General features: G+C 41.4%; 1 protein-coding gene and 1 pseudogene across 2 annotated transcripts in view; both read left to right on the top strand.

Annotated features, from left to right (window-relative positions):
- Positions 1-27,215, top strand: part of UBTD2 (ubiquitin domain containing 2) — a 79,399-nt gene that overhangs the window by 8,749 nt on the left and 43,435 nt on the right. The window contains exon 1 of one of the 2 annotated variants that reach the window (XM_087709629.1): positions 11,821-11,939. The exons of the other annotated variant lie outside the window; for it this stretch is intronic. The gene's annotated coding sequence lies outside the window, so the exon portion shown is untranslated. Of the gene's footprint in view, positions 1-11,820; positions 11,940-27,215 lie in introns of those variants that run through there. 2 annotated transcript variants of the gene reach the window in all.
- LOC148048085 (uncharacterized) lies at positions 17,123-26,221 on the top strand (annotated as a pseudogene).

The raw sequence follows: 27,215 nt of genomic DNA, 5'->3' as shown, positions 1-27,215 counted from the left end.
CTGCCATTTTAGAGTAATTCGTAGTTATTTGTCATAGTAGACAGTTAATGCTATAAATATAGATATAAATGAATGAAGAAGACAGCCAACTACTTTATATATTAGTTATTATAGAGTAATCCTTTCACCTTTTGCTGACTTTCTGACATGTGCCTTGCCTGTTCATGATTCAGAGTACTCCCAACAATTCAGTTTCATTCTTCTTTTACTGTTAAAGTTTCCTGAGATGACCAGTGGTTAGTAGCAAGAAATAGAAGCATATAACTAAACAAAATGGATAGGATGTCAAAATAACAACTATATGAGTTAAATGTCTAGTACTCTGTTTCTCTCATCTTAAAAATACTCCTAAGCCAAGTATAGACTATAACTAACCAGAGAAAATTTTATGAGTAGGATTCCAAAGCTAGATGTCGGAATAGGAATAGCAAACATTTTATATTGCTAATAGTGCTAGAAATTCTGGATGTGTTGGAAGACTTTTATTAGCATTAACCAGAACTTTGCTTCCTCCTCTCTTCTTTCTTTATGTAGCTCCAGTTCTTAATATTGTGCTGATAGTATATATTTTTTCATAAAAATCAAGAAACAACATAGAAATTATGATTGCATATTGGAGACTTATTCTGCCAAATCGACTATGCATCTCATTCCTTCCTACAAGTTCACATTTACAGATATTGTTGTTTTTAATGAAGGAAAAAAGTAGCCCTGTTGCCATGTGTTTAGTATTGTTGTAAGGAAAGATGCTATATAAATAACATACATGTGTAGTTTAATATATTGCATTTCTGTAATACCATTTGCATGATTTCTAGGGTAAGATTAGAATTGATATCAACTCTTGGCAGTTGCAGAATGTTAACATGGCTTCTAAGCAGTAAAGGGCATATGTCATAAAATCCCAAAAATATTTCATCGTGCTTTTTCAAGCTTTCTGGTACATATCTAAATATTATCAAGGAAACTATTTCATAACTCTTCTGTACTTCAGATTTTGTCTTAAGACTGAAATTTCCCACAATGGCAAACTAGTTATTTCTAAGTAATCTTGTTATGATTTCCAAGGTCACCTAAAATCTATTCATCCAGGATAAGCATCTGTTCTTAATTCAGAATGGGTGGCCTACAGAACTCATTTGGATTTTGATAATTATTACCACAATTGGAAGAGAAAGGTTGGAGAATGCAGCATAGCATACAATGTGATGGGCATGATTGTGAAATGCTTTTTCACAGTATTTTTTTGTGTTTTCCAATTGTCTAAGGAAAAGATAAAAATCCCAAAGTACAGTTGCATGGTTCAAAGAATCTGTGGATTTTTGGTTGTTAGAAAAACTAAAACTGGATTTTAATGAACATAAACTCTGGGTTTAGTAGTCGGAATATCTTTTACCAAAGTTGTGCATTATTTATTGTAAAGAAAAGTTTGCATAGTTTAACATTACACCCTAGTGTTACTTTAACTGCTAGTATAATTCTAGTTTGCCCGATAAATGTGTATTCTACTCTGGAGGTCCTAGTCTGCATTCTTTCAGTATATATGGATAATTTATAGAAACTGAACAGACCTTAAGTGATGATAAAGTAATTATTTCTCTATGATCTCCACATTCCATCCAAAGTAAACTTCCAGCAACTATTCTCTTATTGCAAACAGAAAATAGACCGGCTTTGAAACTCTAGTGGAGGTCCCATACTGAAAGTATTCATTCAAACATTTTTTTTTAAAGGTCTTTCAGATGTTTAATTTAAGAAGTGGTGTTCTGTTTATAATCTGAATTTTTAAAAGGAGAAATAAATTGTTTTTGTTAAGTAGGTATTCTTATGATCACAAAGAAAGTATTCTATCTATTGGACTTCATATCTATATTCTAGTTTTATTGATTAGTAAGAGCTACTGAGAGGTGAGCTTATGTATTATTGTAATATGTTCTTAAACTGTGTGATAGGAAGGCAAGATGTCCATCTAATGCTATTAGAGTCGAACCACAAGGATAATAATATGTATGCTTACTCAGATGTAAATTCCACTGTGTACAATAACACATTTCCCTAAGAGGATGTTACAGTATTAAAATTATAGCCTGAGCCTTGCTGTGAAATCACTGCAATTCTTTAGAATTAATCTAAAAGTATCACCGGTTCCAGCAGTAGAGAATAGTAGCAAACCTCATAGGTAAACATTTAACTCTTCAAGCATTGTTTATATCAGGGGTGGGTTTCTCGCCCCGATCCAACCGGTTCGGTTGGAACGGGGCCGGCGGCATCCTCGTGCACGCGCGCAGTGCACGCATGCGTACTAGCGTCTGTGCGATGCTCCAGCTGCTCCTGGAGGATCGCGCAGGCGCTGTATGCGTCCTGCGCATGCGTGAAAGCGCAGAACTTGTCAAAACCGGGTAAGGAACGCGAGCGGGCGGGTGGGCCCTTCACCGTTCCCGGAAGTTACTTCCGGGTTCACTGACCAACCGGTTCGCAGGGACCGCCGCGAACCGGTTGAAACCCACCCCTGGTTTATATGCAGTGAAGAAATATTAAGCTTTCAACAAGCAGTAATATACACATGGAAACTGTGTGGATTAATAGCTTGGAAATATTTCCTGAAAAATAACAAATGTTGCTTCGGTTGGTTGCAACTTAACTGTAAATAAGATTTTATTTTTCAGCTTTTATTCAGATAAAAAAAACTTGGAAATAAGTGTGTGTGTGTGTGTGTGTGTGTGTGTATGTTGTGTGTGTAGGGAGAAAATGGTCAAATTCAAGCATTTTGGGGAAAGAGCCATTTAAAAAAGCTAAATGGATTAATTCAACAGAAATGGGTTTATTCTCAATGATGGAGAGTGGGTGGTGCTACCATCAGGCTATTGTCAATCCTGATTGGTCCATAGACTGAGAGAAATTGTTGCAGCCACGCCTCTGTTCCCTCTGCCCAGTTTCCTCAAGGTTGTAGGGATAAAACCTGTGGAATAAATATCACAACAAGGATACCTCCTCCCCCAGCCGCTACACTAATTAGGGTGGGAGGTAGCACCTCCCGCTCTCATCATTAGAATTGACATTCAGGTTAAGTACCAACGAATGTTCTCAATGATGGAGAGTGGGAGGTGCTACCATTGGGACGTACCCAAGCTGCCGTCCCTAGGGAGGGAACAAGTTATGTATTGGCAGCGGCTACAGGAGCCACTACCTGCTGCAACACTCTGCATCCGAAAGATGCTTCAGCAGACGCATAAGCATCCAATCAATAGTGTTTAATAAAAGAGGTAGGGGACACCCAAGAAGCAGCCCTATAGATGTCCTCAAATGGCGCGCTGGTCGCCCATGCTGCCATGGTGGCCGCGCTGAGTAGAGTGTGCAGTAATACCCTGGAACCTTGCCCTTGGCTTCATAAGCCCATGTAATAGCCTTCCTCAACCACCTACTTATCGTGTTTGACGTTACCCTAGCACACTGAGTGGAAGGCTGGAATGACCCCAGAAGGGCCTCTGATTTGCGGAATGAAGCCATTCGCTTCAGGTAAATCCTCAATACTCTCTGGACATCCAACGTGCCATAGACATTTCCTGGCTTGAGTGGGAGCTTGACAAAAATTGGGGAACATAATTTCCTGGGCCCTGTGAAATGGGGTATTAATTTTGAGAAGAAAAGTAGGATCTAATCTTAAGGTTACCCTATCCTGATGGAAAATGTATAAATCGTTGCGAGAAGACAGAACCCCAAGCTCTGAAATACCTATAGCTAATGTGATGGCAATTAAAAAGGTCACTTTCAATGTCAAGAACTGAAGGGCAACTATGTGAATTGGTTCAAATGGAGGATCTGTCATTGATTGGAGAACTAAAGGTAAATCCCATGTAGGGAATCTGTGCATATCTGGGGGCGCAAGGTTGCTGCCCCTTCAAAAACCTCCTGACTAAAGGAAGATGAGACAAGGGCACCTAGTAAAATAGTGGAGAGCACCGCCGTCTGGTGTCGCAAGGTGTTATGTGCAAGTCCCCTATCCAAACCATCTTGCAAAAATAACACTTGAGGCACCAAGACATCCTCTGCAGAAATGGACACTGCTGTGCACCACCTGACAAACGCCCACGTGGCGATATAAATTCTAGTGGTGGACAGCTGCCTGGGTAGGTCATCATTAGAATCTAAATTCAGGTAACGATCGTTCCCATTGGAACACAATAAAAGAATTAACAATACCATTCCATCTACTAATAGTTAGACAGCTGCTCCACAATATTTTGGTACATAATTTGGAAGTAATGGCTATTAGGAACACTTCTGACAAAACGTTCAGGTGGTGAATGAGAAATACTTTGAATTTTGAAAATACATAAAGGCCAAAAAAAAAAATACTAGTCAAATTTAGCAAAGGAAAAGAATGAAAATGATACATAATTGTAGCTTTCAATTATGATGAAATCATAGAGTTAGAAGGGACTTTAGAAGTTTTTTTGTTCAATTCCATGTTCAGTGCAGGATCCACTTAAGCAATTAGCTCAGCCCCATGACTAGGGACTTCTGGCAGTTGAAGTCCACACATCTTAATATTGTCAAGGTTCAGAAAGACTATTTTAGATCATATTTTGACAATGACCATCCGTACTGAAAACTTTTGGTGAGGGAGAACTTACGACTTTTTTGTGGAAGCCAGTTCTGCTAACTGACGGCTCAATCAGGATGTTCTTGATGTAAAACTTGAATCCACTTCTTTGTAGTTTTAATTTGGAGTCCTGGTATTGCCTTTAACAGTAGTGTTTATCTATTTTAGTAGATTTTAGTAGACTTTATCTCCCAGAATTCCCCAGCCAGCATGCTGGATTATCGGAATTGAAGTTCACACATCATAAAGAGTGGTGGGTTCCAGATCCCGTCACAACCAGTACTCTGCGATGGGGCTGAGTGTCCACGTCCACGTCCACGTGCACTGCACACGCATGTACACCCACCTCCCGCAATGCTCCAGCTGCTCGGCGGAGCATCACGCAGGCGCCGTACGCTCTGTGCGTATACTCAAATGGCCCGGTTGGGTTAAATACAGGTAAGGAGGGTGGGCAGGCAGGTGGGCCCTCCGGAGCACCGTACAGGAACGATACCTGGTGCTCCCAGAAGGCACTGGTATCCCAGTACTGGGGCGTACCAGCCGTAACCCACCACTGATCATAAAGCTGCCAAGATTGAGAAATACTGCTTTAGAGCAGTATATGATAAGTCTACTTCTTCAGTGTGACAACTCTCATGATATTAAAAGACTGTAATCATATCTTACCTCAGTCACCTTTTATGTAGGCTGAATGTATGGAGCCTGAACTCTCCTCACAAGCTTTGTTTCAGGATCTCTTATGCTCCTCTGAATCTGCATCATTTTGTCACTGTTCTTTTCAAATTGGTGACCAAGAACTGAATATTTTGTTGCAGATAAGGTTTGACCACAATAGTGTGAAATGGAATACTGTACCACCTTCCCATAATCTGAACTGTAGGCTCCTAGTAACATATCCCAAAATAGCTTTGTTTTTTAAGCAGCTGCATCACATTGTTGATTCATGTTTAACCTGTGGTCAACAAGACCTTTTTCAGATGTTCTACTACCAAGCGAGGTTTCTCCCATCTTATTCTTGTATGTTTAATTTTTTCCTCTAATGTAGAACTTGCTATAAAATTTGACCTTATTCATTTCAGCTGTTCAAGCCCATCTAGATATTTCTAAAATGTTTTCTGTTCTCTAAAATACTACCACCCAACCCCCGACTTTATATCAGCTATAAAAGTATTATATCACCTCCATCATCCAAATCATTGATAAATATTTAACAGCATAGTACTTTGTCACATTCTACTTGATATCTTTCTCTAAGTGGAAGTGGAGCCAAGAACAAACCCTTTGGCCCTGTGTGCCAGGCACTAAATAAATAAATACATTAAAGAATATATCAGAGACTTGTTGAAGGGTATTCTGAAATTCAGGTACAATGCGTCTACAGTGGGCTACCCCAAAGTATCAATTATTGATCCTCAAGGGTTGATGGGACAATTCAAGGGGCCATTATGGTTTGTTTGTCACAGTCAACCAGATTGTTTAAACTGGATTTGATGTTTTTTCCCCATCTATTGAGTCCTTCCCCAAGGACCTGGAAAAGGCACATCTTGATTATTAATATTAAAGGTATTGTCTAGAATGTAAGCTGCTTCAACAGTGGCACATTTGTCCAGTCCAAATTTTACTGCAATATCTTGGCTGTATATTGGGACAGCGTTGAGCAGCAATTCCATTGGCATGTTGTTTTTCCATACACTTTAGAGTCCATGTATAGGAAGTGAGATAGCTTGGCAGATATTTTTGTTGTTTGATAGCCCTGGCCTGACTTATTCAGTATTGTTGACAGAGGAATCAACGTAATGACAAACAATAGTGGTGATAGTGAGTGTCCTTGAGAGATTCTTCTCTTGATGTTAACTTTTATCAGTCTATCATCATTGACCAGCAACTAAGTTTTCCACTGTGCCATTGATCTGTGCACAGAGCTTCTGATATTTCTACTGACTCCTGTTATTTCTAGGCACTTCATTATCTACTCATGTGGCACGGTGTTAAATGACTTGTAATCAAACCAAACCACATTAAAATTGGTCTTCCTTCTCTTACAGTTTTCAAAACCATCTTGTCATTTAGGAGCTGATCATTTGTCCCTTTGCTGTTTCGGTGGTTTTCTTTTTGCACCAATGGAAGATGCTTATTAGGGTTGGTTGCACAATCAGCCTTATTAGTACTTGTAGTACTATAGGTTAATGTACTATTTATTTTAAAAATTCATATAATATATAGAGATTGATGAACAATCTGAAAGTTCATGATCAATGAGCTGAGAATTTAGGGACCCTTTGACTACAGCATTCCCTAATCTATTATGCTAGTAACTCGTATCAAAAGTCAAAATAAGTTTAGTGAGGCATGAATTTTGGGGATAAACCCATGATGAGCAGTGCTCCAATATTTGATGGGGAGGAGAGGAGGGGGTCAACCTGTTTTCCAAAGCACCTGAAGGCCAGGCAAGGAATAATGGATGGAAACTGATCAAGGAGAGATTCAACCTAGAAATAAGGAGAAACTTTTCTGACAGTGAGAACAATCAACCATTGGAACAGCTTGCCTTCAGAAGTTGTCGTAGCTTCATCACTGGAGGCTTTCAAAAAGAGACTGGACTGCCATCTGTCAGAAATGGTGTAGGGCAGTGATGGCGAACCTTTTTCTTATGGCGTGCCAAAATTGTGTGCACACATGCTATCGTGCGTGCACTTATGCCCACACCAATTCAATCCTCCCCCCCCCATATGCATGCAAGCATGACTCCCCCCCCCCAGGCTCCAGAGGCTTTCCTGAAGCCTGGGGAAGGCGAAAACAGCCTCCCCTGCCCTCCCCAGAGGCCCTCTGGAAGCCGGAAACGGATTGTTTCTGAACTTCTGGTTGGCCTGTTGGGCCTGTTTTTCGCCCTCTCCAGACTCCAGAGGCTTTCCTGAAGCCTGGGGAGAGCAAAACCAGCCTCCCACAGCCCTCTGGAAAACCAAAAATCACCTGGCCTACATGCACATGCACACCAGAGCTGACCACAGGCGTGCCAGCAAATACGGCTCCGCATGCCACCTGTGGCACACGTGCCATAGGTTCGCCATCAAAGCTGTAGGGTCTCCTGCTTGGGTTGGACTAGATGACTTACAAGGTCTCTTCCAACTCTTTTAATCTGTTATCTGTTAACTGTAGCTTTCCCATCCAAGTGTTCACAAATAGGATTGTGGCAATATCGAAAATTGGACACAATATTATATTCTTGATAATATGTTTTTGATAATATGCCTGATAAAAGTGTCAAGCTAACAAGTCTATAGCTTCCTGAGTTCTCCGCCTTACCCTTTGTTTAGATGAGGACACGTCTCTCCACCAGTCTTCTATCACCCTGCCAGTCTTCTAGAAGTTTTCAAAGACTATCATCAGTAGCTTTGTGATCACTTTTGGTTTCTTCTGTATTATCTGTAATCCATCTGGCCTGGAAGTTATTTAAATTAGCTAAGTTCTCTCCTACTTTCTCCTTGTCTAAACTAAGCTACGGTTTCTACCTTTATCCAGTGGCATAATAGGTTAGGTTTCCATTTCTCTTTTGGAAAAAAAAAAACCCAGATACAAAATAGGAGTTAATTAGTTCAGCCTTTTCACAATTCCATTTGCCACTTTTTGCTTACAATGGAATTCTTCCCTCTTTGGCTAATTTTTGTTTCTAATGAGCCAAATAATTATTTGTGTTATTTGGGGCATCTTTCATGAACTACAGCTCATTCTGAGTATTAGTCTCTCTAATTCCTTTCTGGAAGAAACATTGTATTTTTATTTAAGTATGCTTCTGTGCTTCCATTTCCCTTATTTTTCCTTATGAGAATTGTTAGTGATTGGTCCTTTGGTATCTCATTTCACAGAATTCCCCATTCTTCCTGAACCCTTTTCTGTTTCAAGATTTCAAGATACTGAATCCTATCTACCTTCTCTTAGATCATCAGACTTCATTCTTCTGAAACCCAGGATGCAAATCTGCTTCCTCTCAGATTCTGCCCCTCTAGATTTCACAGATTCAAAGACAGCATTATTGGTTCTCTCAAAATATTTCACTGTTTCAACCAATTCCTTTTTATGGGGGAGGATAAGATTCAGGATAGCAAACGTTCTTTCTTCCACCTTGTGACAAATAAAATTGTGAGCAAGAAGAGACAAGACTTAGTGTCTGTTTTTCTGTTTTTTAGCTTTCCAGTGCTGTATGCCAAACATGAGTCTTCATCCAACTTCATACAGTGATGCTGATTACAGCATATTTGCCTTCATGAGTTAGGATCTCTAGTTTATGTTGTTTATTTCTTATACTTTATCCATTGCTGGAGAAACACCTGAAGTTTTGAGTAGCTTCCCTTGGCTCTAATTCAGCAGTCCCCAACCTTTGCAATCTGGTGGCCCAGTGGGGGGGGGAGAGGGGAAGCGGGTTACACAAGTGGTGGGCTGGCATACACACGTACAGCTCAACTTGCATGAGCAGCAGCCCAGCATGCAGGCACACACTAACGCAGCTCACTTTGCATAGGTTGAGCTGGGCACGCACATACCAGCCTACCGTTCATGCGAGTTGAGCTGCATGCATATGGTTATGTGTGCTGGCCCATCACTCATATGACCCACTTTCCCCTCCTCCCACACCAGGCCATCAGTTTGCAAAGGTTGGGGACTGCCGAATTAGACCATGTTATAAGTGAAACAAGTGAAACAAATGTCAAGCTTATGGCTTACCGTATATAAAAGAAGTTCAGTTATTAGAGTGCACAGATTTCAACTCCATTATATTATGCCATGAATTAGCTTTTTGAACATCAATAATTTAGTGGTTATTTAATTTTTTTCTCTAGTGTAAGCATTGAATAACCTTAAATTATATACATCTCATAAAAAAGTAAAATGGTCTTACATATTACAAGCATAGGTTATATTAAACGCAACATGTAGCATTTGCATGTATAAAGTGAAAATGGCCACATGATGAGTACAGATGCTATATTGTCCTCAGTAAAACGAGTTTGGCAATTTTCAAACTTTGTTTTTACCATCCCTCCCCCCAATAAATTCAAAATGTTGTGAGGTAGTAAAAGATCTCTGTATTTTCACATGAAATATCCTGTTTGACCATTGTGTGTGTGTGTGTGTGTGTGTGTGTGTGTGTGTGTGTATTTAAAAGATATTTCTTTATTGTACCCATGATCATGATTAAATTATATGATGATGCCTGTCATCTGAAAAAGGTTACAAAGATTGCTCAATTGGACTTCATAACTTATTCAGAGATAGTACCTTTGAAGTAGTAATCACCGAGACTTCACATCAGGAAGTGTTTACCTTGGGATTTATAATTCCCATGCAAATTTTATTCTAAGAACAAGTCATGTCATCTGTTTCACTCTAATTACAGCATTAGCCCACATAAATGTTTAGGAGCCAACCAGTCTCTTTCTCATTCCCTCTCCCGGGTGTGTATTCCTTTCTCTCTATATGTATGTATGTAAAAGGAACATATATTTTTGAGAGTCTTAAAACTTGCAAGTGTCCATAGAAGTGGATCTGATAAGCATTGATTATTAGCATCACTCTTGAATCTTTGAGTGAGTGGTGAGGGAAAGAGAGTAATAGAGAGTCTTTGTTAGCAGTAGTATTTAGTATAACAAGAATTTTATAATTAAATGATCTTTTAAAATGCAGTTGCGTCAGTCCCTAATAGCTAGATGTTACTATGCACTCATTTTGTTTCTGTTGCAGAATATACTGCATATGGATTACTTTTCACATGTGTATTTTTTCATTGAGAAAAAAAAAAACCTGACTTCTGTGAGAATCCATGACCTAAATTTTACAATTTTTTGTCAGCTTTTTTGGTTTTGTTTGTAATGTTTTTACTGGAAACACAAAATAATTACTCAAAACAGATATCTCTTGATATACTAACTTTTATGATAGAAAACTGCTAATCAATTTTCTATAAAATGTGGGGACAGTATTCAAATTAATATGATGTGCTATATTTTCCCCAAAAAAAGATGGCTGTGAATTTAAGATAACTCACCTGCTCCAAAGACACTAAATAGACAATGGGAAAACAGCCAAATAAACAAACAGATCCTTTGCAACGTCTAGCTTCTTCATCCTATCAACCAAGAATTAACAACTGAATTTCCCCCTATTAGAGTGTTCATGTGACATGGGTGCATACGTGTATTACATTGACCAGAAGTCAAGCTTCCACTAGGGAATCATGGTAAGTTGACATTCGCCGAAGGAATAGAGGCACCATAACTAAAAATGTCCGCTAGACGTCAGATTCCTGCTTGCACGATCCTCCTGAATCAAAGGAAGATTGCAAGATAAACCACAAGCACTCCATATGGCAGTTCCTCTTGAGTAAACTTTAGAAACAGAAAAGTTTGAAGTTGACTTGGGAACATTTGTGTTGGGAGCACCCAACTGTTTTCAAAATGAAAGGATTAAATGGTGACATCACTGTTGCCTGGGTGATGCCCAGTTGTTGGCTCCATTCATGCCCTGTTAAGTTGCCCACCAAAGTGATGCCCATCTATCTACTTGCAGTCTCCTGCTTTTGCATTGCTTGATCAGCACGAGCTGGAGGGTGTAATGGGAGCTCACCCTGTCCTGCAGCAGCAGTCAGGTCTCAAACATGAGTCTGCTGATAATCAACCTAGTATCTTGACCTCATGAGCCATCACGCTCTCAGGGTGGATAAAAATTGATGGTTTTTTAAAATTCAATTGGTTTTTTTAAAATTTAAATCTTTTTTTATTTTTATCAAATTTATTTTAATAAAATTATTTTTGAGTCAAATTTATCTAAAGATAGTTTTCTATTTAAAATACATTAATAATTTAGTTTATTCAGCATGAAATGGAGCTTCGTTATGTAGCATGAGGATTCTGCAATACTTACATTTTTGGTAAACTCATTCAATGAATCCAAGCTCTGCAAGCTGAAATAACATGTACTGTATTGATGCATTCATACAATTTCACAGTAACCATGTGATAAATCATAAAACAAAGTTCAGGAATATTCCTTTATCCCATTATTTTGCAAATCTATCTACACTAAGAACTTTATGATTGTTTGAAGAGAAATGCATCTGTACCACCAAACTCTTAAGTGTGAAGAGGAAGTGCAAGCAGTAAAAATGAAAGTGAAACTTTCTAAGCAGCTTATAAATATAATATTAAAGAGCACCTGTCATTTCAGATCCATCATGGCAGCGCCTGTTAGCGGGCATCTACTCACCTGCTGCCTGCAACGTCCCTCATCTTGTTGGGTCACTGCTGCATCACCAGCCATCCCATTAAAGTGAACGGGACTGTCGGTGAGTCAACAGCGGGTCAGAGGAGGAGCTGCTGCAGGACAGAGATGACAAAAATGTTATTTAATGTTCTTTAAAAAACATTCTTCAAAAAATATTATTTAAATCGAGTTGATTTAAATCAAGCCTTTTTACTAGTGATTTAAATCAAGTCCACCCTGCACATTCTCCTATTTGAGATGAGCTCTTGAGAGACCTGGGATTCCATCTGAGCTTCTAATTTCAAGGGAACTGGCACATACATTAAGCTCTACCTTCCCCATATCTTAATCACTTCGACAATTAGTTTACAGATGAAGAGATCCTCTGTGGCAAAGATAAAACCCCTTGTGATGAGTTAAATCTTCTTTTGGAATTACAAAAAAGCAAGAAAGAAATACTTTGATTTAAACTTTCATTGAGCAAAAAGCTCAATGAAGAGATGATTTAAGAAAGTTCTAAAACTGATAAGAAAACAATGTTTTTGTTCTTTACTTTTGTTTTACTTTTGATGAAAGTGTTTGGGACAAAATTTTACTAAGCCAATAAAGGAGACCAGTCCTGTATGGGAATGCTTGTTTATTCTTAAAGAGTATATTTAATTGACAGATTTTGTGTAACAGAAGATAAGCAAAAGAATAAGACAATTATGTTTAATTTCCATATTATAGTACATTTGGTTAAAAAAGACAAAGAATCAAGTCCTGCAGCAGCATTTTAATGCAAGATAAAATAGAAATAACAGTTTTGAAAGACAAATTGGAATTTTATGTAAGGGAAAAGAATATATTTCCTTGATTGAAAAAAAAGAAAAAGACCCTCTTTGGATGAGATCAATTAGAAGATGTGCTTTTTAACAGCAGACATTCTGTTCATAAAGTTGAATTCTGTTCATAAAGTGACAGATTTGTTAGAACAGTGCTGTCAAACTTGTGGCCTGTGGGCCAGATGCATCACGCGCTGGCCACGCCCAAGCCCGGTTTAGCGAAGGGGGAAAAGTTCTGTTACCTGACGACGCCTTGACAACGTGAGTGTGACACCCCTGTGTTAGAAAGATGAAGAATTGGAGATGAAAACAACTTTTAGAGGGAACTATACAAAAATCACAACAAATGGTAAAGGAATTTGATTGCATGATACAAGTATTGGCTTTTCTAAATTTTTGAACTGGGTATGAATTACAAATGTTTAACATAGAATATAAAAGTAACACATGCTCCCAAAAGGGAGGAAAGTATTTGAAATAATTAAAGCAGATTCATATTACAAAAAAAACCCCATAAAATATTTTGAGCTATAAATCTTTATGTGAAGAATTTATTTTAGCAGATATTAAAAAGACAAATAGAGATGTTTTGTATATTAGTTTCCAACTAAATCCAGAACATATATTAACTGATGAACATGGCATATTTATTACAGTAAAGTTAATTTATATGGAGTAAAATTATGGTGCTGGGTATTTATGTCCCAAATGAAGATTAAAGTGATTTTTTACTAATGATTTATACAAATGCCTAATAGACTTTTCTATTGAATATTAGTATTTGATGGGGGATTGGAATGAAGTGGTCCCCTATCAACTGGATAGGACTTCTGAGAAAAATACTTTCTCCTGTACGCTGCTTGGAGAGTCCAAGCATGGGTTAACTTAGTCTGTTTGCCCAGGGACTGAGTTCAATTTTCTTTAACCACACCTCCTGCTCCTTATTGAGGCCAGTTTTTTAACTCAGTCTGGCCTGTTAAGGACACAGTTGAGTGAGTTCCAGCAGTGGTTTAAACTGGACTTGGACTCTCCATTCCTGCACAGGTTTTTTATTTCCATTAAATTTTGTTTATTTTTACCTTTTTGGTTATTTTTTTTACTATTCTTTTTCATCATTTTTTTCCCTTTGTTTGAGGAAGGAGCGGGTCATTGGGGGAAATCTGCCTTTCATGCTACACGTGGTTGGAGGCAGGGCTGAGGAGTGTAAATGTGCCTTTTTGCCTTCCCTCTTGCTATGTCCCAGCAGATGCTGGAGGACACAGGGCTGAGCATCTGAGCTAGACAGCATTTGAGTAGGCTCGCGGCACACCTTCATCTCAGGTGGCCATTATTCCAGCTTGCCTCCAATGCATGCAGGTGGCCATTTTAAAGCCTCTTCTTCATGTACTTTTGGTCGGTTAACTGTGCAACCCGGCTCTTGTCAGATTGCTGTCAGGTGGTGGGCAGTCCTTGTCCGGGTTGCCGGCAGGGATGCCACCACCCTCCCTTTTTTTCTACAAGGCAGCTTCGGAGTTTTTGGCCACCACTTGGTCATACTCTGAGTTCTGACTACTTTTCATCCGCCGATGCTCTTTCATCTGCCAACACTGTGGAGCCATCCGGTTCGCGCCATTTGCCTCTGGCCTTGCAACTGTGACCCAGAACCACAGGTGATGAGGGAGATGGATTGGCAGGATGTTCTGGGTCCCCTTGAGTCTTATGAGGCCCAGGCAGTTCAATTCCCAATGATGGCAGACGTCTCTTCTCCTGTGGACTCTGAACAACCTGGCCCTTCCGCCAACAGTTATGGTAGACCAGGTCCTTCTTGGGGCCGACCTTCAGCCAAAGCAACAGGGAAGGGCAAGGCAGCAGGGAGGGGCAAGGTGGCAGCAAAAGGCAGACAAATGCACTTAATCAACATGTTAGCCCACCAGTTGATGTAGCCTTCCCTTCCAGTCCTCGTCTGGATCCATTACAGGTCATGAGGAAGAAGTAGAGCCACAGAACCTGTCCCCTGATAATTCTGTGGGTAGCCCTGGTTCCCTGGCCTCTTCCATAACATCTGAGCTGGAATCCCCTGAGGGTGCCAGCCCTTCTGGTGGAGACTTCCCAGCTAGACACCCAACACTGGGTCCCTCTATCTCCACCTCCCAGGTTGGGCTCCGGCTTATAGAGGATCAGGGTGCCTCTCTATCAGTAGAGATGAGAGGGGTCATTGCCCATGCTATATCACAGGACATAGCTGAGAGCCTGCAACAAAGGGACAGTCGCTCGGATAGGGTAGCTCCATCTAAGCCCAGAAAGGCAGGTGCAGCAGACAGAAGTCTTAGGATGAGACATTGCTCCCTCGAATCCTCGATTGTTAGCATGGAATCTATTTGGAACGAGTAGGAACATGATGAGAAGGAGCTGTGAGAAGACGAAAACCTTCCCCCGGACGCTCTAGCCTTCTCGGGACTCTTTAAACCCAATCTCTTTAAATCCATCTTGCATAAGGCGAAGGCCACCACCCAGATGGGAACTGCGCCCCAACTATCTCAGGGAACCTCTGTGTCAGTTAAACCTAGCAATAGCGTCTTCAACGAGCCTGCCCAGGCCCAGGAACTTGTCCCAGTCCCTAAACTATTCATGGACATTGTACAGTGTCAATGGGTATAACTCAGTTCCCTGACCGCACCTAGCAGTGGGAATAAAAAGCTCTACTCAGTACAACCTAGCTTAGAGGATGTTCTGAAGTTGCCTTCTGTAGATTCTCCAGCAGTGTCCTTTGACCACTAATTCTGTTCTTTTTGCGGACCTCCTGAAGTGTCTAAAGACAGATGATAAGAAGGCAGAGAAAGCTTGCCACAAGACACACCAAGCAGCAGCTTGGGCCATTAAGGCATCTACCTCCATTTCCTTTTTTAATAGGGCCTCCCTGCTGTGGCTTCACCAGCTGCAGCCCAAGTTACCAGCTGAAGACGCCCGTCTTCGCCAGGATGTTAGATCATCGCAGCTGCCCAGTATTCGGCAGATGCTTCCCTCCATGTAGCCAAGTTCACATCTAGGGCCCTGGCGTCTAATGTAACATCATGACATCTCCTCTGGCTTCGCCACTGGCAAGCCGACATGAAATCAAAGTGGAAACTGGCATCTGCTCCCTTTAAAGGAGATAAGTTGTTTGGGGAGGCCTTGGATTCCATCTTGGGGGAATTCAAGGACAAACAGAAGGTCCTTCCCACTCTCAATAAGAGGCAGGATCTCAAAGCTTCACCCTACTTTAGGCAGTCCTTTTGAGAAACGAAGTCCTCCTTTAATTCTACTTCCTTCCACAGGTCCTTTTCCCAGCCCTCTGACTGGCCCCAGGACAGGCTATCCTTTCAGGAGAAGGGCAGGCAACAGTACCCCTATCGCAGGCAAAATTGGGGAGGGTCCTCCAACTGCCCTTTCTGTAAAAATAAGTGACAACTAACATCTGGCTCCCATAGGAGGATGACTTCAGCTGTTCATTATCCAATGGGAACAGACCTGGTGGACTGGGTCTCACCCTGGAGTTCATCTCCCCTCCTCTGAGAAAATTCATTCTTTGCCCCACCCCCACCTGTCGCTACAAAAGGGATCTCATGCACCATGAGATCCAACATCTCCTGGACATAAACACCATTGAACAGGTTCCTGTCGATCAGGAATGAAAGGGATTTTATTCCATTCTCTTCCTGGTACCAAAGAGCTTGGGGGAGGGGAGCAATCTTGGACCTAAAGGACCTCGATTTCCACCTTGCATACAGAAGGTTCAAAATGCAATCCCTGCAAACCATTCTAGCAGGCATACGGCAGGGAGACCTCCTCACGTCTATAGACTTGAGAGAGGCATATCTTCACATACCAATTTAGCCATACCATTGAAAGTTCCTGAGGTTTTTTTATGCGGGTCGTCATTATCAATACAGGGCCTTACCACTCAGCCTGTTATTGGCCCCTAGGACCTTCACCAAAATTCTTTCAGTTGTAGCAGCACGCTTCAGATGGAGACACGTGCGGCTCCAGTGTTACCTGGATGGCATACATGTTCAGTCAGAGTCCAGAACACAGGCCCTCCTCTGAACCACCATGAGAGTCCTCGAAAGCCATGGGTTCTCCGTAAAGCTGGAGAAGAGCCACCTGTCCTCTATTACTAGGCTGCTACACCTAGGTACAGAGATAGACACCTCAGACTACAGGATATTCCTCTCCCAGGAAAGTTAGATAGCATAAAGGCCCTAGTCCTCAGGGTTCAGAGCGCAAGACAGGTCCCTGTGCTGCACCTATCCCAGTTATTAGGCAAGATGATTTTGTGCATTTTGGTGGTTCCTTCGGCTCGCCTCCAGGCCAGAGATCGCCAGTGGTTCTTCCACTTCAAAAGATCAACAGAAGCACTTTTGCAGCATTGGTCCGGGTACCCCCAAGGGTGCTGCAATCCCTCCGGTGGTGGCTATCATCAGTCATGAAGAAAGGATACCTCTTCAAAGAGCTAGATCGTCTAGTCATCACAACAGACACCAGTCTGTTTGGCTGGGAAGCTCATCTAGGACCACAGGTGATGCAGGGCACGTGGTCCCATGACGAAGCAGCTCACAACACCAATTGGCTGGAGCTGAGAGCAGCAAGACTCACCCTGTGTCACTTCCAGAAGGAGGTACAACACCAACATGTCTTGCTGATAGACAATGTGGCCACCAAGGCCCATGTCAACCGCCAGGGAGGCATGCGTTCCAGATCACTCATGATGGAAGCGGAAGCACTAGGAAGGTGGGTGGAGCATCATGTCAAATCACTTTGAGCAGAACATATCTCAGGGGTAGACAACACTCAAGCAAACTGGCTGAGTAGGACCACCATAGACAACTCAGAGTGGCACCTCCACCTGGATCTCTTCCGCCAGCTATCACAGAAATTCGGCCTTCCCGTGATCAACCTTTTTGCCAGCTAGGAGAACACGCACCTCCCTCACTTCTTTTCCCAATTTCGCTCCCTCCAGGCAGAGGGAACCATTGCCCTCCATTGCAGATGGCCTCCGGGACTCCTGTATGCCTTCCCACCTCTCCCTCTCCTACCACAAGTAGTCCGCAAGATCATCACAAAAGAGCCCGAGGTTCTCCTGGTGGTACCTCATTAGCCCAGGAGATCCTGGTACGTGATCTCATCAGCCTCTCGGTGGCCAAGCCTGGCGAATCCCTCAGGATCAGGTCTCCTGCAGCCAGGGCACCGTTGTTATCTACCTGGATCCCCAGTGGCTCCAGTTGGTCATCTAGACTTGAGGGGGACCTCCTGAGGAGGGATAACTTTTTAAACAAGGTGATCCAGACCATTCAGGCGATCCTCGACTACCAGAATCTATGACTCTACATGGGCCACCTTTGCCACATGGTGTTCCGCCTACGGCCTTGATCCGGTCACAACGTCTGTCTCATACATCTTGGACTTCCTGCAGGAGGGTCTTGATAAAGGGTTATCTCCCAACACCCTCTGATGTCAAGTCACCTGATTGTCCACCATTTGGTCTGGGGACTTATCCCAGCACCTCAGCAGACTCCCAAGGGTACATAGTTTCCTCAAGGGCGTCTCCAACCTACGTCCCCTGGTGGTTCATTGCTACTCAATCTGGTCACTCTCAGTGGTTTGCAGGTTCTGACTTCGACCATGTTTGAACACTTCGTTCAGTTAATCTCCAACACCTGACTTTTAAATCCATGTTTCTAATCGTCATTACATTGGAAAGGAGAATATCGGAGCTGGCAGGCCTGTTGGTCCAGGATGATTTATGCATTATCCATCCAGACAGGGTTGTCCTTCATTTGGACCTTCATTTATACCAAAAATTAACACTTTTTCACAGGGTGCAGGAGATGGTTTTACCAAACTTTTGTCCACACCCTAGACATCCCAGAGAAAGAACCTGGATGTCAGATGGGCACTGCATGGATATATTAAAAGAACTGTGGAATTTTGCAGGTCTGAGGCCCTCTTCATGTTGTTCCAGCCAAAATCTGTGGGACGGAAGGTGACATCTTCGACCATTGGCAGATGGATCAGGTCATGTATCGCATTAACTTATAAACTTCAGTCTAGCCCAACTCTTTGCCACATCACCGCCCACTCCACAAGGAGTGCCGCCACCACAGCTGCCTGGCCAATGCAGGCAACAATAGAGGAGATCTGCAAGACAGCGACATGGTCATCCCCCTCTCCTTTTGTTCAGAACTATGAATTAGACACATTTGCCTCCGCTGACGCAGCATTCGGTAGAAGGGTCTTACAGAGGGTTCTTTCCACCCCCAATACCCTGGATAGATCTTCTGTCCGCCTTAGTTACATTTAACTTGGGTATGTCCAATGCTTGTACTCTCCAAGCAGCGCACAGGAGAATGACCATTGGCTTACCTGAAGGGTCGTTCTCTGTGCGCTGTGGGAGAGTCCAACCCCGCCCAGGGTCTCCTTGGTCCAGGATTTGGGAGTATTAGAACTGTTCCACGTCATTTCATCGTACCTCTCTGGTTTCCAATCATCGTTGAAAAACTGGCCTCAATAAGGAGCAGGAGACATGGTTAAAGAAAATTGAACTCAGTCCTTGGGCAAACAGACTAAGTTAACCCATGCTTGGACTCTTCCCGCAGCGCACAGAGAATGACCCTTAAGGTAAGCCAATGGTCATTATATACAATTATTCATGGTAAATTACAAAAAGTCTTCTTTGATTTGATAGCCAGTTTAGGATTGGCTGATAAATAGAGACAAAACAATGGCAGTTTAAGAGGGTACATTTATTTTTTAGGAAGACTCTCTCTCTTTTCTCTCTCTTCATATTGGTTTCAAGAATAAACATGATTTGGGTTTCAAGAGATCTGGCATCTAAAATTTCCAGAATAGAGATTTTACCAAACACTTTTTCAGACTATAAATCCTATGAATCTGTTTTATAAAAGAAAATTGAGTTTTTTCAGATGGAGACTAAAAGAGGCATGATTACTGAAAAAAATATGATTGAGTCCTTGGTACTCTCTGATCTTGGTTGTTTTCTTGCAGGCATTTATTATCCAAACTAGGTAACATCCATTTTACCCAACTACCTAGGTTTGGATAATGAAATGTCTGAAAAATAAGAAGCAAACTCAGAGCACCAAGTAGTCTAACCCTGTGCTACAATATTCTCCTTTATTGATATAAAAATATATAATTTAAACAATGGTACTGATTTGAGATGCAAATAAATCCTTTTAAGGGGTTATTTGATACAACATGATTCTGAAGATAAGAGAAGAAGGCAAGAGAAATTTTGGATGAGATAAAAAGAAGAAGAAAAGGAAATCCACAGAAATATAAGTATTTCTCAACAAATCAAGATTTTACAACAATAGTCATCCACATTAACAGTCACAGAAATGGAAATAAAATTGAATCACATGAAATAGAAATTTTGAATTTGCAAATAAACTAGGGAAATAGCTGACCTATAAATTACAAAGAGAAAAGAAATGATACTGAAATTACAAGAGCGAAATAATGTGCTATATAAAAATATTTAGTTTTATTTTATTTATTTATGAGAAAATAGAGGAATATCTCAGAAAAGAAAATTTACCAAAGGTTACAGAACATAGACAAATTCTGAATGAACCTATAAGAAGAAGAAAAAATCTCAAAAGCTCAGAAATTGTTTAGAAAGTGTAAAGGTACTTTGACTCATTGCTAGAAATATGAACAACATAAGGGACATTTTATCATGAACTGTGGACATGTAACCCCACCCCCACCCCCAAAAATACTCCAAATAAATAAAATCAGAAGATTTTAAAGACTAACGTGCAATTGAAGCTGGAGACTTTTGTTTTGGTATTATAAGACAGATATTTAGAAAAATTTTGTGGGCTATAAATGTTGTAGGATATAAATAAAAATTAATAAAAATTAGAATTATCTCTAAAATAAATAGACCTCTGTATATATACAAACAACCTGTTTTGTCTCTAGCATTACATGCACACAAGGTTGTATTCACATATCTCTTCCTCCATTCTAGTGCAATGACCTACATCCAGATTTCTGTAATATGGTGCAGATAAATCATCTGAATATCTAGCTGTGCTCTAAATAATTCCATATGTTAAAATATCAAGTACTTTCCAAAATAATTAAATGCTGAATCCCGATTTCTTTTACTGATAACTTCATTTCTTGCTTAATTCTAACAATACAAGGTGTAGGCAAGTTAATTTAATGTATGTATGGTTTTAAATTTCTTCAGTTTTCTAAAATCAATATGTGATTTGCATTAAATTGAAGATGTACTGATAATAAACAATGGATTCTTTATAGCACTATATAAAGTACTAAGAGTAATGAATATCAGTACAATTATATGTAAAATACACAATAATTTCCTTTGATCTGTCTTGTCAACCTAATCTAGGATTATTATATATAAAAATATGCTGGGGGCAGCATTTGCAGATCATTGACTGACTCTTTATAAAGTACTGCTTATTCTAATTTTTATTACTCATAGGTATGGTAGATGCAGTGTCAGTATTACATTTTTCATAATTTTAACCGTGATTTGAAATATTAAAACTAGAGTATTGCAAGACTATATTGTTATTGCAACTTTTCTATTAAATTAGTAGTAGTAGTAGTTAGTAGTAGTAGCAGCAGCAGCAGCGAACTGCCTTTTTATATATATATCTAAAATGGAATGATTGGTTGTGTGGTTGTATCATGATTGATAGATTGGTGCTGATTGGTGTTGGCTGTGTGTCTATTGTTGTTTTGTGTTGTAACTGCCTGGGTGGTGGGTGGGGCTCGTTTGTTGACTAGGGCTGGTTTCCAGATGTCTGGTAGGCGGGAGGTATTGTCATGTTTTTTCAGGTTGTGGGGGTGTTTCTCTATTTCGATAGCTTCCATAATTCTCTTGTTGAAGTGTTCTGTTTTGGAGATTAACTTGGTTCCTTCAAAATTAATTTCATGTCCTGTAGCTTTAGGGTGCTGGAAAAGGGAGGACATTTTTTCTTTTTTTTTCTTACTGCGTTCTTGTGTTCTGCGATGCGTGCATTTATTCTCCTGTTCGTTTGTCCTTTGTATGTTGCAGGACAGATTTTGCATGGTGTTTCGTAAACTCCTTGGTTTTTGTCTTTGGGGTTTCTTAAGATGTTGGCTATTTTTTGGTCAGTGTTGAATACTGTCTTGATATTGAGTTTGTGGAGAATTTTGCTGATTTTATCTGTGGTGCCTTTGATGTAAGGGAGGAGGGCAATGCCGTTGTCCTGTTCTGTGACTTGGTTTTTGGGGGGAGTCTCCCTTTGGATTAGGTTGGTAATTGTTTTTCTTTGGAATCCATTGGAGATATATGCTGATCTTGTTGTATTCGGGTCTTTTCCCATGTAAGATTGAGATTGTCTTGGCAACGTTTCGGCGAGATCTCACTCACCATCTTCAGGCTGGGTTTCAGGCCTGAAGATGGCGAGTGAGACCTTGCCGAAATGTTGCCAAGACAATCTCAATCTTACATGGGAAAAGACCCGAATACAACAAGACCAGCATACCTACACCCATGAAAATCTACGAAAATATATACATACATACATACGTACGTACATACGTACATACGTACATAATACATACAGCCCTCATAATACATACAGCCCTCAGAATACAGCCCGCACAGCCCTCAGAATCTGGCTATCCCGTCAGGCCTGGGGCTAAGACTGTAACCCGCCCGAATGGTATGAATGTTGTGTTTTTTAATTATGTATTGTCTTATATATTAAAAGTTTGTCTCCCCCCTCCCCTTTTGGTTGTGAGCCACCCTGAGTCCCCCCAGGGAAAAGGGCGGCATACAAATAAACTTCAAATCAAATCAAATCAAATCAAATCAAATACATACATACATACATACATACATACATACATACATACATACATACATACATATATACATACACACACAAACACACACACACATACACACATATACACACACACACCTTGCCTGTTACCCAACACTTATCATTTAATAAATGTAAAAAATAAGTGTACTTTTCTATATATAGATGATAGACTTGATTTCGGAAGAAAAGGGAAGTGTCTACAAACAGATGAAAGTTGATGTTGAAGTAAGATGATTTTGTGATAGTAGATGTAAAACAAAAATCATGATGCTATCACATTCTTTAGTGGCCAGCTGGATATAATTAAAATTACTAGCATGAATAAATACATCTGGGAGAATTGGAAAGCTTAAAGATGATTGTGACAACACATAAAAATAATAGTCATTTACTGTTTTGGTAAATACTATATGTAACAAAATATAGAATATTTATAAATATCACAGGTCATGTAACATACCTGGAAGTAACATAAAGTTGACATACATGCTCTGATAAACATCTTTGTTCCAATAATTTTTAAAAGTTTTCAAATATATGGTTTAGTAGTTCTTATTATGCATATTTCTCATTGGTAGAGGGATTTATTTTCTCAAGAATTACAGAGGGAGTTTGATGTTTAATACAATTAGGTGAGGTTTTATTTGGAACCAATCCTTATCAATAGTGAAATAGCTTCAGGCTAATAGAGAGAAAACATTGTTCTAGCAATAGCATCACTAATAATGTGAAAAGTGGGGTATAAATGTCAGGCTTCACACCAAAACGTGGCAGTAAATCATGGGTCTCCAAACATTTAACCCTGAATTCATTTCTCAGCTAGTTTTGGCAGCAGACATGACTCAGCTAGATTAAAAGCATTATCACAGACAAAAATAAAGCCACAAACACAACAGTTGATTGCCCATAGCAGTGCAAAGAAGTCATATACAGATTATACCTATGACTCAGAGTTTGAGCATGAATTTTTTTCCTCCTGCCTTTCTAAATATTGAATATTTGGCACAGTTGCAAATATTACATGCTTTTCACCTCCTTTACTTCTGGACTTGGGTATTTGGAGAATAATGGCTCTATTTCTACTTTGACTTAAACTGACAAGATCTCACTTTTTCAGGCCCCTCTATTCCTCTTTTCTCCTGACTCAGGAAAGCAGAGAAGACATGATTTCCAAGGGGTTCTCCCATTTCAGAACTCCCCTTAACATCTTCAGAAGGGAATCTTTGCATTTTATTAGATTTCAGAAACTACTGGGAAGATAAGTAGTTCTTGGTGAGATGTGTCCAGATTTTTTTTAGTCTTAAACCCAAAACAGCCAGTGTATTTCAAGCTTCAGTTTTGCTGAACCATGGTTGACCCAAACTGATTCAGCAGAAATTCTAGAACATGATGTTTTATTCCAGACTCGGAACTGTCTTGTGAACATCCCTATTCTCCATTGTTGGTGGAGATAGCATCCAGGAATGGATTAACTCCATCTGACCCAATGGGGACTGAGTCTGGATTTTTCCCCAATATCCTGCTTCCTCCACTGGCTCCTCCCAGCTTTAGACTCAGTCTCCCTCATCGAATTTTACAAAGAAGAAAAAGTTTGGAGATTGAACAAAGTTTTACTTGAGCTAGCTCCCTTCTTCAATACCAGCAGGTTGAACAGTCTCTCAACATCCCTGGGCTTCCCCGGATGCAGCGAGCCGCGTGGTGGCATGTTCACGGCACCAACAAGTCAAAGGGCTGCAATCTTGCTGGATCGCCACTTGCCTTACCATCTGGGTCGCGCGACTCTGAGGACGTAAGGAAACAATGGGGCATGCCTTTGGCAATCTGTTTGCCTCGGCTTCTCTCGGAGATCACGCATGCCATTTTCAGTCTCATTGAGCCGGCTGCCATTTTGTTTCAGGCATTTTTGGCGCAAAAAGTTTCAGCCACCATTTTGGGAGCTTCCACTTGCGGTGAGCCTCGTTTTTGATGACAACAGCCCAGGAGAGCCTTGAAGAGGCAGCAAAAGGCCCAGATAAGCCTAGCATTATTACAAAGGCCCAGGAGAGCCCTATTTCTTGGCGGAGAAGGTCCGGGTGAACCCAAACTGCAGTGAGGCCATCTGGTTGGTGTGTGTTCATGGCACTCGGTATTCTGCTGCAGAGCTCCGAGAGCACCATGGCTGACAAGGATTCATCTGCTGGACCTTCTACACAGTCGGAGGCAATGGCTGGCTCATCTGGGGTGAAGGTGGTAAGAAAGAGCCTCCCCCCCCCAGCCCAGTCATCAGAGCCCCCAGGGAAGGTTTTGAAGGCCTCTCAGAAGGCCTTTGGTAGGCACCAGAGGGCCTTTGATAGAGAGTTTGCAAAGGCCCAAAAAGAAGCGGTCAAGCATGCAGCAGATCTATCCCAGGGCCAAGCCAGCCCTCCTCCTCAATCTGAGGCCTCCTTGGTCCAGACCTCTCTGCAGCTGGGAGAATTGTCCCCTGATAGTGAGGAGGATATGGAGTCAGATTCCCCCTCTTCTGGGGATTGTCCTCCTTCCCATAGTCCGGGGATACAGGTCTCTGCCTCTCCTTCTCTAGCCCCTCATATCTCTCAGCCACCTGACATGGCAGCAATCATTTCAGAGGCCATAAGGCAGGACATTGTGCAGGTCTGAAGCAGAGGAATTCTCCTAGTTCTTCAGAATGGAGCAGGGCCCACAGAGGGGACAGGATGGACTGCAAGTCTTGAGCCCAACCAGAGGCTAGAGTAAATAAGTCTCCGAGCAGGTCTTCTCTCTCTGACGAGGAAGGGGAGATCCACAGGGATTCTGATTTATTGGAGGATGAGGATCTTTCCCCAGACAAACCTGCCTTTGTAGGGCTTTTCAAGCTGTCCCTTTTCAAATCCCTGCTCTTTATAACAAAGAAAACTACCAATATGGGATCTGGTTCTACCTCTCAAACCGATCATTCTGGTTCAGGGGAGACCTCTGATCCTCTTTTTTTCAGAACTGGCGTTGGAGAAGGAGGTAGTTCTTTCCCCCAAATTATTTCTGGACATAGTACAGAGGTAGTGGAGTGCCCTGGAGTTGGGCCCTTTTCCTAGTAGTCAGGACAAATATTTTTATAATGTAGGGCCCGACTTGACCAAGTTGCTAGAGGTTCCAGCTGTGGACTATCAGTGGTGGCTCTGTCTTCCCCTTCGGTCATTAGGGGTGCTCCAGAGGAGTCTTTGTGGCCAGAAGGCAGATGGGCAGAACAGACTTTGATCAAGAACCACCAGGCGGCTGCTTGGGCAGTGAAGGCCCCCACAGCTTCATCCTTTTTCACCAGGGCATCCCTACACTGGTTAAAACAACTGCAGAGTAGGATTCCGGCCTCTGATTCCAGGTCTCATCAGGACCTCAATAAACTTAAGATGGCCATGGAATTCTCAGTGGACGCTTCCTTGAACGCAGCCAGGTTTGCTTGCAAGGCCATGGGCGTCTCTGTGGCAACTATGTACCTTCTGTTGCTCTGCCAGTGGTAAGTGGACGCCAATAACAAGTGGCATCTGGTGGCAGCTCCTTTTGCTGGAGACAAGTTGTTTAGGGGCCCTCTGGAGCTTATTGATTCCAAAGATAAGAGGATGTTTCTACCATCCCAATTCAAGAAATTGGAATCCCATCCTTCTCCATACTATCGAAGGTTGCCCTTTTGAGGGATGGATGGGGGATTTAACCTTACTCATCCTCAATGCTAGTTCCAACCCAGGGGTCAAAAGCAGGATAAGTCAGGAAAGGGTGGGCACAGGTACCCGCCCAGGAGGTCCTACAGAACAGGTTTTGGTTGTCCCTTCCAGCGATAAAAGTGATTGCCTACCAAACCTTCCCATTGGGGATTGATTGGTTTACTTTACCACCCATTAGGAGGAGACAACCACAGAGACCAGGGGTATGCCCAATCTATCTAATCATATAGGATAGGTAGGTGTCCTTAGGGGAGAGATGGTCCTGTAGGTAACTTGGTCATATGTTACATATGGCTTAAAAAGAGAATAACCAGCATCTTGAATTGCACCTCGAAGGAAAGCAGGAGGCTTTGCAGCTTGCTCCATAGAGGCATTGCATGAGTAAAACTAGGAGTACCCATTCAATTGTATGTGGGAATGACCTCGGGAGACTGGATTCAGAGACACTGCCTAGGGAAGTCAGACAAGAGATAGCATAGTCCACAGCTGGATAATGGATTGAGTAAGAGGTTCACAAGAGACTCTACTTTCTCAAGGGTAAAGGAGATGGGAGAAGAATTGTACTTTTAGACTTGCAAGATTCTGTTAACGTTGCCTTGCAATAAAGTAGAATTAGCTAAATGGGTCATGTGTCTGTCTGGATTATCTGGTAAAGTTGACAGCCCATCTCTGCACTCATTGCTACATTCTGGGCTAATTTAACATTGGTGTGGGCAGCCCCATGTGCACTGTAATAATCCAGTAATCTGGCCCTCCCAGGTAAACCAGACAGGAAACCTGACCAGCTGACATAATTCTACTTTATTGCAAGGCAACATTAACAGAATCTTTTAAGTCTGAAAGTAAAAACTTCCTACCGTCTTTTTACTCTGATCAGTTAGAACAGGCCCTTCCTAAGTTTCTTTCACTGGCTGTTAAGCAGCTACAAGCTCCTCCCCATCTTGTCTGATCATTCCCTAGGCAA

This window comes from Thamnophis sirtalis, unplaced genomic scaffold, assembly GCF_051295495.1.
Source record: "Thamnophis sirtalis isolate CommonGarterSnake01/CBP01778 unplaced genomic scaffold, rThaSir2_p1.2 scaffold_3, whole genome shotgun sequence".
Taxonomy (NCBI): Eukaryota; Metazoa; Chordata; class Lepidosauria; order Squamata; family Natricidae; genus Thamnophis; species Thamnophis sirtalis.
The sequence above is the reverse complement of the archived record's forward strand: the minus strand, read 5'-3'. Positions and strand labels throughout refer to the sequence as shown.